Here is a 13,767-nt window from a genome sequence, read left to right on the forward strand (position 1 = left end):
GCGCTACAACTAAAAACTGCCAATATCTTCTGACTGCCTTGGCCAATCCAACTGAAATTTGGAAGGTATGTACTAGGATGCAGCCTGAGGTCAGTCACGTACAATGGCAGTCATGAGTCCTGAAACAGTGGCCGCCATCGGCCAATCAAAATCAAGCAGCAATTTGACTGGCTTAATCATGACCAATCTAAATCAAATTTAGCTGGTACATTTGTCCTCTGACCCTCAGCCTACCCTGTAAACAGTGGCTATGGCCACTGTTTTTATATTACTAAGACCAACCTAGGCCAATTCAGCTCAAATGAGTTACCAGATCAGGTAGGAAGTTGTCTACTGATCTCACCCGTTTTGACCACAGCAACGGGTGGCTCAGTGGGCTAAACTTGTATGCTTGTAATCAGAGGGTCGCAGGTTCGAACCCAGCTTCGGTGGGTACTCAAGCTAGGCAGCCCGATGTGCACAGCATACCCTCCGTGAAGTGAGCTGGGGAGACGTGAAGGCGTTTTCCCCGCAAGGATCAATGAAACTTCTATTATTGTTAATTTAGACGTGCTCAGGCACTACTACAGAGGGTTGAACAATAATTATTTTTCTTCCCTAAAACTGAATGCCCAGCCTAAACCGTAAGTCCTAGACTGACCAAATTTGGCAACAAGATTACTATTCCTACCCACTACTCAGTAACACTGACCCGTCCCAGTCAGTCAGATGGGGGCGCTACAGCACCCCGATTTTCATTTCTGCCTATATCTCCAGACCTGTCAAGCCAACAGTTGAAATTTATTGCCAGTCCAATTTACTATGTCATGACGAATTTCAACTGCATATAGAACTTGGTTCTCCATCTTTGCCTTTTTGCATGATTTATAGTTGTTTGAAAACAGGTTATTTTGTTAACCTCCTCGGATTTTCGCCCAACATACATAAATCTGTTGTCATTCAAACCAGGAGACAGTAAATTTGAAGATTTACAGAAAAAACTTAAACTTTCGGTAAGGTACAGCCACCAGCCACACCCTGACTGTACTGTTGTCTTGCCCATTTCAATCAGACAGCTATATCTCAGGAATGCTTCAGCCAATCATTACAAAATTTGGCTCACTGATGTAGGACGGTACCACAGAGAGACCCTCCAAATTTCGTGTCGATCGGACAATTGGGAGCGCTACGCCACTGTCAATATACATCTAAGACCCACCTAGGCTCATTGAGGTAAAATGAGTTACCAGATCAGGTAGGAAGGTGTCTACCGATCTCACCTGTTTTAACAACAGCAACGGGTGGCTCAGTGGGCTAAACTTGTATGCTTGTAATCAGAGGGTCGCAGGTTCGAACCCAGCTTCGGTTTGTACTCGAGCTAGGCAGCCCGATGTGCACAGCATACCCTCCGTGAAGTGAGCTGGGGAGACGTGAAGGCGTTTTCCCCACGCGGGTCAATGAAGCTTATATTATTGTTAATTTAGATGTGCTAAGGCACTACTTCAGACGGTTAAACAATAATTATTTTTCTTCCCAAAAACTGAATGCCCAGCCTAAACCGTAAGTCCTAGACTGACCAAATTTGGCAACAAGAATCCTATTCCTACCCACTACTCAGGCCCACTGACCCGTCCCAGTCAGTCAGATGGGGGCGCTACAGCACCCCGATTTGCATTTCTGCCTATATCTGCAGACCTGTCTAGCCAACAGTTGAAATTTATTGCCAGTCCAATTCACTATGTCATGATGAATTTCAACTGCATATAGAACTTGGTTCTACATCTTTGCCTTTTTGCATGATTTATAGTTGTTTGAAAACAGGTTGTTTTGTTTACCTCCTCCGATTTTCGCCCAACATACATAAATCTGATGTCATTAAAACCAGGAGACAGTCCTTTTAAAGATTTAGAGAAAAAACTTAAACTTTTGGTAAGATACAGCCTCCAGCCACACCCTGACTGTACTGTTGTCTTGCCCATTTCAATCAGACAGCTATATCTCAGGAATGCTTCAGCCAATCATTACAAAATTTGGCTCACTGATGTAGGACTGTACCGCAGAGATAACCTCCAAATTTCGTGTCGATCGGTCAATCGGAAGCGCTACACCACTGTCTATATACATCTAAGACCCACCTAGGCTCATTGAGCTAAAACGAGTTACCAGATCAGGTGGGAAGGTGTCTACTGATCTCAGTCATCTTACCCACAGCAGCGGGTGGCTCAGTGTGCTAATCCTGTGTGCCTGTAATCAGAGGATCGCCGGTTCGAACCCAGCTTAGTATTTTGGTATTTCAGCTAGGTATCCTGATGTGCACAGTGTACTCTCTGATGTTGACTGGCCTGTTACACCTGCACTAAAAGCATCTCCATCCTAATGTCTGCCTACTACTGAGACCGTCCAGCTCTGTCCTACATCTCCTATCCTGTTATGGCAGTCTAATTCTGTCTGACTTTCTACTACCCTGGCCGCCGGTTCACTGCCGTTATTCCTCTACTGTCCGACCAGTCCGATCGTCCTGCGCTTTGGACCCTTTCGTAACTGCCTGCAGTTTCTAGTTAAGGGTCCAAAGGACGAAGTCCTTATGGACCATTATTGTTTTTCTTAGGATTATTATTATTATTATTATTATTATTATTTTTCTGCCCTAAAACTGAATGTACAGCCTAAACTGTAAGAGCTAGACCAACCAAACTTGGTCAGATGATGTCAATTCCTACCCACTACTCAGGTTGTCCTACCCAGTCCTGCCAGCCAGATGGGGGCGCCTTAGCGCCCCCCAACACGTTTCGGTCGATATCTCCTGTCCTGTTAGACCTACAATCGAAATTCTTTGTTCTACATATACAGACAGCAAAGCCCTACCAACTTGCCATTTGGACTATGAAGCTCCGCCTACTTAGATTTTTTGCTAATTTGCATAATTTGCCAATCCTACTTTTTCCTTAAAGTCCTGGCTTGTCCTACCAAATCAGACAAATGAGGTGTCAGACGAATCAGAATTCTCTGCTGATCAAGAATTATCCACAAAATTCAGACATTTTTATATCCTACGGCCATTATCCACGCCCAAACAATGTCCAAATTTGGCCCGTTTTGGTCTGACGGCTATAACTTGGCCGTGCCTTGGCCTACCTTGACCAAATTTGAAATGCTACCTCCCTACACCATTCTGGGGACACGGTCCGAGGCGGGCCGCATTTCGTCAATAGGGGGCGCTACAACTAAAAACTGGCAATATCTCCTGACTGCCTTTGCCAATCTAACTGAAATTTGGTAGATATGTACTAGGAAGCAGCCTGTGGTCAGTCACCTACAATGGCAGTAATTATTCCTTAAAGAGTGGCCGCCATCAGCCAATCAAAATCAAGCAGGCATTTCACAGGCTTCTCAATGACCAATCTAAATCAAATTTGGGTGATACATTTGTGCTCTGACCCTCTGCCTAAACTGTAAAGGACACCTCACTCGGCCAGATGGGGGCGCAACAGTGACAACTTTTGCATTTCTGCCTATTTCTCGAGAACGGTGAAGCCTACAATCGACATTTCTTGCCAGGTCAATTCAGTACGACATGCCAAATCAAACAACATGTAGAACTTGCTTCTGCATCTTTGCGTTTTTGCATAATTCATATTGGTCTGAAAACAAGACATTTCGTTAACCTCCTAGGATTTTCACCAAACCTACACAAATCTGGTATCATTTAAATCAGGAGACAGTCATAATAAATAATTCATAAAAAAATCATAAACTTTCCATGAGGTATAGTCACCAGCCACACACAAACCATACAGGTGCCATGCCCAATTCAATCAGACAGCTATATCTCAGGCCTGCCTCAGCCAATCATCACCAAACTTTAATATATCCTGTAGAATAGTAGTCCGGAAGGGCCCTCCAAATTTGGTGCCGATCGGTCAAACGGGGGCGCTACAACAACATAACATGTCTGTATAAACCTTGAAAATCAGTTCAACTTACATTTATCTCATTTCTGTTCTAGTGACATGTTACTGGTTAAAATATTTTGTACTGCCAGTTCTGTGAGTCATGCCAAATCAAGACATATGCAATGCCCAATGATAGTCATTTTCATTCCCTTGTGATGTTTAAAAACTTAATAAATAACATATTACTGTAACTTCTACAATGTTCAGCCCAAGTAGGTCATTCTGGTAGTACATCAATCAGGACATTGCCATTATGGATAATTCATAAAAATATCTTAACCTGTACGCTATGGCCACCAGCTACAACAAACCTGCACCATATCCATGCTCATTTCAATCAACCATCTAAAGCTCAGCTGTGCTTCAGCCAATCCTCATCAAATTTGACGGCCTAATGTAGTAAGGGACCTCAGACAGACCCTCCAATTTTGGTTCCAATCGGTCAAATGGGGGCGCTACAGCCACTGTCCATATATTTCTAAGACCCACCTTAGCAAATTCAGCTGAAATGTCCTTATTTCTCATAAAACCTTGAAAGAATTGTTACCTTTCCCTTCACCTGAGTCCATATTTCTTATTCACTTTCATTTTTCACCGATTTGCCTCATAGAACATTATCAGACTTAATTTACACATAAGAAGGCCTGAAAGTATTGAATACAATTTCTAAAATGGAGCGCTGACTCCACCTGCTGGCCACACTGTTTCCATGCCCATTTCATTAAAATAGCTATATCTCTGGCATGCTTCATCCAATCCTCACAAAATTTGACGCACATCTGTGTTACTAGACTTCAGAAAGACCTTCCAAGTTTGGTGGCAATCGGTCAAACGGGGGCACTACAGCCACTGTCCTAATATGTCTAAGACCAACCTTGGTTAATGCAGCTGAAATCTGCTTATCGTTTATTTAAAAATTAAAAAATTAATCACCTTTCCCTTCATCTAAGTCCATATTTTTAATCTGCTTATATTTTCCTGCCATTTGACTTTTACAAATCTTTCAAACTTCAATCTTTCTTCAGGCTGTGTACACTGCAGCAATTACAATTTTATAATAAATTGGCCAGCAGGTGGAGTCAGCGCTCCATTTCAATAATGCCTTCAATACTTTTAGCCTTTCTCCTGTCTAAATGTATAACCTAGAATATGATACAGCATGATATTACTGCTGTTACATGTCACAATACGCAACTCAGCACTTTGTTAAGAATATGCAACACAGCCTATGTTTACACAGGCAGTATAAAAAAGAAAACTCTGTAATATCTAGACTTACCAGACCAGGTATGAAGGTCCCTAAATCTACCAACTAGTCAGGCCATCTGACCCAAACCATGCATTCAGTCAGGCTAAGGCACTCCACCACAGGGTTCTACATTCTGTCCTACATTTGCTGACCTGTTAGACCGATACTAACTAATCTATATCCTGATTTCTACCTACTACTGAGACCATCTGACCAAAACAATGCATTCAGTCAGGTTCAGGCACTACACCACAGGGTTCTACATTCTGTCCTACATTTCCTGACCTGTTAGACCGACACTCAACAATCTACATCATGATTTCTACCTTCTACTCAAACCATCTGACCTAAACAAGTTCTGTTCTGTCTGACATCTGCTGACCTGTAGTTCTGTCTGACTTTTTAGTATCCTCCTCTACGGTTTGCCCTACATCTCCTGTCACATTAGAGCTACGCTAAATCTCCATCCTGTTATGGCAGTCTAATTGTTGCCCGGTCAATTAAGTACGACATGCCAAATCAAACAACATGTAGAACTTGCTTCTGCATCTTTGCGTTTTTGCATAATTCATATTGGTCTGAAAACAAGACATTTCGTTAACCTCCTAGGATTTTCACCAAACCTACACAAATCTGGTATCATTTAAATCAGGAGACAGTCATAATAAATAATTCATAAAAAAATCATAAACTTTCCATGAGGTATAGTCACCAGCCACACACAAACCATACAGGTGCCATGCCCAATTCAATCAGACAGCTATATCTCAGGCCTGCCTCAGCCAATCATCACCAAACTTTAATATATCCTGTAGAATAGTAGTCCGGAAGGGCCCTCCAAATTTGGTGCCGATCGGTCAAACGGGGGCGCTACAACAACATAACATGTCTGTATAAACCTTGAAAATCAGTTCAACTTACATTTATCTCATTTCTGTTCTAGTGACATGTTACTGGTTAAAATATTTTGTACTGCCAGTTCTGTGAGTCATGCCAAATCAAGACATATGCAATGCCCAATGATAGTCATTTTCATTCCCTTGTGATGTTTAAAAACTTAATAAATAACATATTACTGTAACTTCTACAATGTTCAGCCCAAGTAGGTCATTCTGGTAGTACATCAATCAGGACATTGCCATTATGGATAATTCATAAAAATATCTTAACCTGTACGCTATGGCCACCAGCTACAACAAACCTGCACCATATCCATGCTCATTTCAATCAACCATCTAAAGCTCAGCTGTGCTTCAGCCAATCCTCATCAAATTTGACGGCCTAATGTAGTAAGGGACCTCAGACAGACCCTCCAATTTTGGTTCCAATCGGTCAAATGGGGGCGCTACAGCCACTGTCCATATATTTCTAAGACCCACCTTAGCAAATTCAGCTGAAATGTCCTTATTTCTCATAAAACCTTGAAAGAATTGTTACCTTTCCCTTCACCTGAGTCCATATTTCTTATTCACTTTCATTTTTCACCGATTTGCCTCATAGAACATTATCAGACTTAATTTACACATAAGAAGGCCTGAAAGTATTGAATACAATTTCTAAAATGGAGCGCTGACTCCACCTGCTGGCCACACTGTTTCCATGCCCATTTCATTAAAATAGCTATATCTCTGGCATGCTTCATCCAATCCTCACAAAATTTGACGCACATCTGTGTTACTAGACTTCAGAAAGACCTTCCAAGTTTGGTGGCAATCGGTCAAACGGGGGCACTACAGCCACTGTCGTAATATGTCTAAGACCAACCTTGGTTAATGCAGCTGAAATCTGCTTATCGTTTATTTAAAAATTAAAAAATTAATCACCTTTCCCTTCATCTAAGTCCATATTTTTAATCTGCTTATATTTTCCTGCCATTTGACTTTTACAAATCTTTCAAACTTCAATCTTTCTTCAGGCTGTGTACACTGCAGCAATTACAATTTTATAATAAATTGGCCAGCAGGTGGAGTCAGCGCTCCATTTCAATAATGCCTTCAATACTTTTAGCCTTTCTCCTGTCTAAATGTATAACCTAGAATATGATACAGCATGATATTACTGCTGTTACATGTCACAATACGCAACTCAGCACTTTGTTAAGAATATGCAACACAGCCTATGTTTACACAGGCAGTATAAAAAAGAAAACTCTGTAATATCTAGACTTACCAGACCAGGTATGAAGGTCCCTAAATCTACCAACTAGTCAGGCCATCTGACCCAAACCATGCATTCAGTCAGGCTAAGGCACTCCACCACAGGGTTCTACATTCTGTCCTACATTTGCTGACCTGTTAGACCGATACTAACTAATCTATATCCTGATTTCTACCTACTACTGAGACCATCTGACCAAAACAATGCATTCAGTCAGGTTCAGGCACTACACCACAGGGTTCTACATTCTGTCCTACATTTCCTGACCTGTTAGACCGACACTCAACAATCTACATCATGATTTCTACCTTCTACTCAAACCATCTGACCTAAACAAGTTCTGTTCTGTCTGACATCTGCTGACCTGTAGTTCTGTCTGACTTTTTAGTATCCTCCTCTACGGTTTGCCCTACATCTCCTGTCACATTAGAGCTACGCTAAATCTCCATCCTGTTATGGCAGTCTAATTGTTGCCCGGTCAATTAAGTACGACATGCCAAATCAAACAACATGTAGAACTTGCTTCTGCATCTTTGCGTTTTTGCATAATTCATATTGGTCTGAAAACAAGACATTTCGTTAACCTCCTAGGATTTTCACCAAACCTACACAAATCTGGTATCATTTAAATCAGGAGACAGTCATAATAAATAATTCATAAAAAAATCATAAACTTTCCATGAGGTATAGTCACCAGCCACACACAAACCATACAGGTGCCATGCCCAATTCAATCAGACAGCTATATCTCAGGCCTGCCTCAGCCAATCATCACCAAACTTTAATATATCCTGTAGAATAGTAGTCCGGAAGGGCCCTCCAAATTTGGTGCCGATCGGTCAAACGGGGGCGCTACAACAATATAACATGTCTGTATAAACCTTGAAAATCAGTTCAACTTACATTTATCTCATTTCTGTTCTAGTGACATATTACTGGTTAAAATATTTTGTACTGCCAGTTCTGTGAGTCATGCCAAATCAAGACATATGCAATGCCCAATGATAGTCATTTTCATTCCCTTGTGATGTTTAATAACTTAATAAATAACATATTACTGTAACTTCTACAATATCCAGCCCAAGTAGGTCATTCTGGTAGTACATCAATCAGGACATTGCCCTTATGGATAATTCATAAAAATATCTTGACCTGTATGCTATGGCCACCAGCTACAACAAACCTGCACCATATCCATGCTCATTTCAATCAACCATCTAAATCTCAGCCGTGCTTCAGCCAATCCTCATCAAATTTGACGGCCTAATGTAGTAAGGGACCTCAGACAGACCCTCCAATATTGGTGCCAATCGGTCAAACAGGGGCGCTACAGCCACTGTCCATATATGTCTAAGACCCACCTTAGCAAATTCAGCTGAAATGTCCTTATTTCTCATAAAACCTTGAAAGAATTGTTACCTTTCCCTTCACCTGAGTCCATATTTTTTATTCACTTTCATTTTTCACCAATTTGCCTCATAGAACATTATCAGACTTAATTTACACATAAGAAGGCCTGAAAGTATTGAATACAATTTCTAAAATGGAGCGCTGACTCCACCTGCTGGCCACACTGTTTCCATGCCTATTTCATTCAAATAGCTATATCTCTGGCATGCTTCATCCAATCCTCACAAAATTTGATGCACGGCTGTGTTACTAGACTGCCTCAGCCAAGCTGCAAAAGACCTTCCAAGTTTGGTGGCAATCAGTCAAACGGGGGCACTACAGCCACTGTCATAATATGTCTAAGACCAACCTTGGTTAATGCAGCTGAAATCTGCTTATTGTTTATTTAAAAATTAAAATATTAATCACCTTTCCCTTCATCTAAGTCCATATTTTTAATCTGCTTATATTCTCCTGCCATTTGACTTTTACAAATCTTTCAAACTTTAATCTTTCTTCAGGCTGTGTACACTACAGCAATTACAATTTTATAATAAATTGGCCAGCAGGTGGAGTCAGCGCTCCATTTCAATAATGCCTTCAATACTTTTAGCCTTTCTCCTGTCTAAATATACATCCTAGAATAGCATACAGCATGATATTACTGCTGTTACATGTCACACTCCCGCAACTCAGCACTTTGTTAAGAATATGCAACACAGCCTATGTTTACACAGGCAGTATAAAAAAGCAACTATGTAATATCTACACTTACCAGACCAGGTATGAAGGTCCCTAAATCTACCAACTAGTCAGGCCATCTGACCCAAAACATGTATTAAGTCAGGCTAAGGCACTCCACCACAGGGTTCTACATTCTGTCCTGCATTTGCTGACCTGTTAGACCGATACTAACTAGTCTATATCCTGATTTCTACCTACTACTCAGACTATCTCACCAAAACATTGCATTCAGTCAGGTTCAGGCACTACACCACAGGGTCCTACATTCTGTCCTACATTTCCTGACCTGTTAGACGGACACTCAACAATCTCCATCCTGATTTCTACCTTCTACTCAAACCATCTGTTGTCCTACCTGTCCTACCTGTCCTACTTGTCATACCCTTTGGACCCTTCAGTAACTGCCTGCAGTTTCTAGTTTAATTTGTGTTTTTCCGGCAGGTTACTTATACAGTTTCCGAAGCTACGGTGTTTGTTATTATTTTAAGATTTTACAAAATCTTTTTAGTTTATTTCATACTTTTTGTCTAACATGGGAAGCTGAGGGAGGTGTAGTAGCGTTCAGTATATTCTGCGTTTTGCGGCTTTCTGAAGGTCCCCCTGGCCAGTGACAGACAACAGAGGCATTCCTATCCTTTGCATTTTGTATGTATATCCATTTTCTTAAATTTTGAAGGAGTTTAAATGTTTTCGTTTTCGCTTTTAAAACTGATAGGCACTCTGAATATTTCCGCTCCTAAAAGTACGAAGAATCTACGATGGTAAAGATTACGAGATAAAAAAACAGTCTGCCGTTTCCTGCATTACCCAACTTCTCTTTCCGTGTTTTATCACTTCGCTTTAGGTGTGAGATATGCCCGTCGAAGTTCCCCATTCATTTGGCATGTACTGTTGAGGACAAAATTATTAGCCCCCCTATGAAATTTCTTCAAGATTTTCCAAAGTGCATTTTTAACAGAGCAAAAAAAGTGTAAAATCCTCAGTAAGGGTCATTCAGCTGTCATTTGAGAAAGCACCATGCCAAAAACAAAAGAAATCAGCTAAGACTTGAGAAAAAGAATTGTTGATGCTACACAAAGCAGGAGAAGGATATACAAAGTTATCACAGCGTTTCCAAGTGTCAAGAACTGGAGTGAGAAGTATAATCTAGAAATTCAAAGAGAGCCACACAGTACAGAACAAGCCTGGCAGAGGTAGGAAGCGAAAGATTTCAAAGATCCTGGAAAGAAAACTAGTGAGAGATGTGTCTAAAGACCCCAGAACAACTGCCAAGACACTGAAGAATGACTTGGCCAAGTCGGGAATGGTGGTCTCTAAGAAGACAATCCCTAGAGCTCTGCACAGGAATGACTTTGAGGTTGCAGACCAAGAAGGACTCAAGTTTTGCAGAAGAGACACCTTCAAGCCAGACTAAAATATTCTCAGGACAACCTGGAGAAAGATGATGCATACTGGCCGCATGTCCTGTGGTCAGATGAGACTAAACTAGAGCTCTTTGGCCATAGAGACACTGCTTATGTTTGGAGAAGGAAGGGAGAGGCGTATAACCCAAAGAACACCGTCCCCACAGTGAAGCACGGTGGTGGGAACATTATGCTGTGGGGATGCTTCAGTGCATTAGGAACTGGAAATCTTGTCAAGGTGGAAGGAATTATGAACAAAGAAATATATGTGGAGATCTTAAAAGAAAACCTTAAGCAGTCAGCAGCAAAACTGGGTCTGGGTCGTCGCTTCGTCTTCCAACACGACAACGATCCCAAACATACGTCTCTCCTGGTGAAGAACTATCTCCAGAAGACCAAAGTGAACGTAATGGAGTGGCCTGCACAAAGCCCTGACTTAAATCCAATAGAAAATCTGTGGGGTGAACTAAAGAAGAAGGTCCATGCCAGAAGGCCATCAAATCTGGAGGAGCTTGAGAGATTTGCCAAGGAAAAATGAGCTAGGATTCCTCAGATGGGCTGTCAGAGAATTGTTGAAAACTACAACAAACGACTGCAGGCTGTTATCCAACAAAAAGGATACACAATTGACTATTAATATACAGAGGGCTAATAATTTTGACCATGGTAGTATAGATGATAGAAGAGATTTAGGTAGAACTATAGAACAATAAGTAATTAAAATAAAACAAAATATAAATTATATTAACATTGGCATAGATTAAACATAATTTGCATAGTGCCTGGTTTATTACAGCAAACATATACACAGTATACATGGTTATTTAAGGTGATTGTGCTTATGTTTGTGGTTTGTGGTTTGAGTGATCAGATATGTGAGTTAAACAGTTTTACTGTGACCGGCAGGAATGATTTCCTGTGTCTCCTGGTATTTAACTAAATACGAATTGGTCAAAGAAAAATCTGTATAATTATTTAAAATTAGGCTACATAAAAACATATAATTAGCTTTCATCAAAGTCTTTATATAATTTTGTAATGTATACACATAAGGATATACAATAACAATACGGGTATATGTTTTGTCATGTAAATTCCAGCGAGTATTATCAAGTACTTGTTTTCTAGCTTTTAGCTTTTATTGTCCAAAATTAAATTAGGTCACCCTATTACTCTTCCATGGTGCTGCTTATTGTTTAACTGATTTACTATTTCTGAAAGCTACGGTAAAATCTGACATCGGCATGTGCAGCTCCTGCCTCATTCAGTGGGCTTCGGCGTAGCAGTGGACTGAATCTCAGAGTATTTAAGAAAAAACTGCTCTGAGGTAGAAGGGCAGCCTTTTCCCATGGCAGCCTGGCTGAGGGAAGCCGGCCGGGCAGGCTGACGTACGGCCCTCACTGGGCCAGTGTGGGAACTGGGCTGGCAGACCTGCAGCCTGCACTGGGCCTGCCTCTCAACCACATTCACACGTGGCCCCAGCGAAAAAGAAAAACAGACCCTTCTCCGTCCAGGACCCTGGCCTACGAAAGAAAACATTGTCATGTTATTTTTTAAAGTGCAGTTTAGTGTAAGTGAGGACCAGATGTTTAGTAGCACTGTGCTACGCAGTCGTGGGTTCGCATAAAATGGCTCGATGAAAAACACTTGTGGGATTTCAGGAATCCCTGCAATATAAATATTCCACGTAACAGTGGAGAGGACCTTCCAGTAAATGACAGAAAGAGTACAGTCATCTTCACTTTTTTGTCTGTCAGATCGTGCACATCACTCTAGGTACTTAATCTGAATATAATGTACGTTTTTATCATCAATGTTCAGAAACATGATCTTTCTAACATCAGAGGTGGGCATGTAAAACTACACAGAAAGCCCTTACTGATGTTGCTGCTTGGCTTTTACGTTATTTTTGGTAAATCTGGACCTTGCAACCAAAAAACTACATAAAGTGGCCAAAATGCGACTAAATAAATTTTGCATGTATGCTCAATATAAATTACATGTTTTATTTTATGCAAAAGTAAATAATAATTGTCCCTGAAATAACAGTATTCATGTTTCAAAAAACACGTACAGTGTGCCTCCCATCCTCATCAGCCACGAAACATCAGACATTAACCAAGTTTCTTGATGCTTTGACAAAGGTGTGTAAGGGCATGCACACTAAAGAGAAAAATAACTAAAAAAGACTAAATGGATTAATTGTTTATGCATCTAAAACTGGTTTTATTTAACTTGAGGCCAATGCTGAAGTACTGAATAGAATTTTTGAATTTTGTTGAAGTATTCCTTTTTTTTCAGTGTATTACATGGAATAATTTATGCTTTTATTTATCCATTATTTAGTTGAGAATGACTGAAAAATCACATTTTTGTAGAGTGGCTGCTCCAGCAGTACTGAAGAGTGCATTAATACTGCATGTGTCAGAAAGCAGATACAACCATAAGATGGTCCTTACAAGGCTGTCCGCTGGGAGCCATAAAAGTCCTAAAGTGTCACTCCATGAAGCCTCTGGAAGGGGCTCAAAATCAAACTAGTACGTTTGACCTTTTATTTGATAATAATTAGAATATAGAACTTTACTATTGTCAGAGGTCTAAAATATAGTATAGCTGCATAATCCAACCAGTACATAAACACAGGTAAACCTGAAAACCAAATGTCTTCAGTTTTAATAGTTATTTTTTAATAATAAATCCTTAAGTTGCATGATTTTTGAGGCGGCACAGTGGTGTAGGGGGTAGTTTGTTGCAATTCTATGTGTGGAGTTTGCATGATGTCATTGTGGAATTCTTTCTATTTCCCCTCACAGTTCAAACATATGCTAAAGTGAACTGGAGTTGCCTCTGTCTATTTCCTAGTTTCTTATCAATATAAACCTTTCCCTTGAGT

The sequence above is a fragment of the Paramormyrops kingsleyae genome, chromosome 6 (genome assembly GCF_048594095.1).
Source record: "Paramormyrops kingsleyae isolate MSU_618 chromosome 6, PKINGS_0.4, whole genome shotgun sequence".
Classification (NCBI taxonomy): domain Eukaryota; kingdom Metazoa; phylum Chordata; class Actinopteri; order Osteoglossiformes; family Mormyridae; genus Paramormyrops; species Paramormyrops kingsleyae.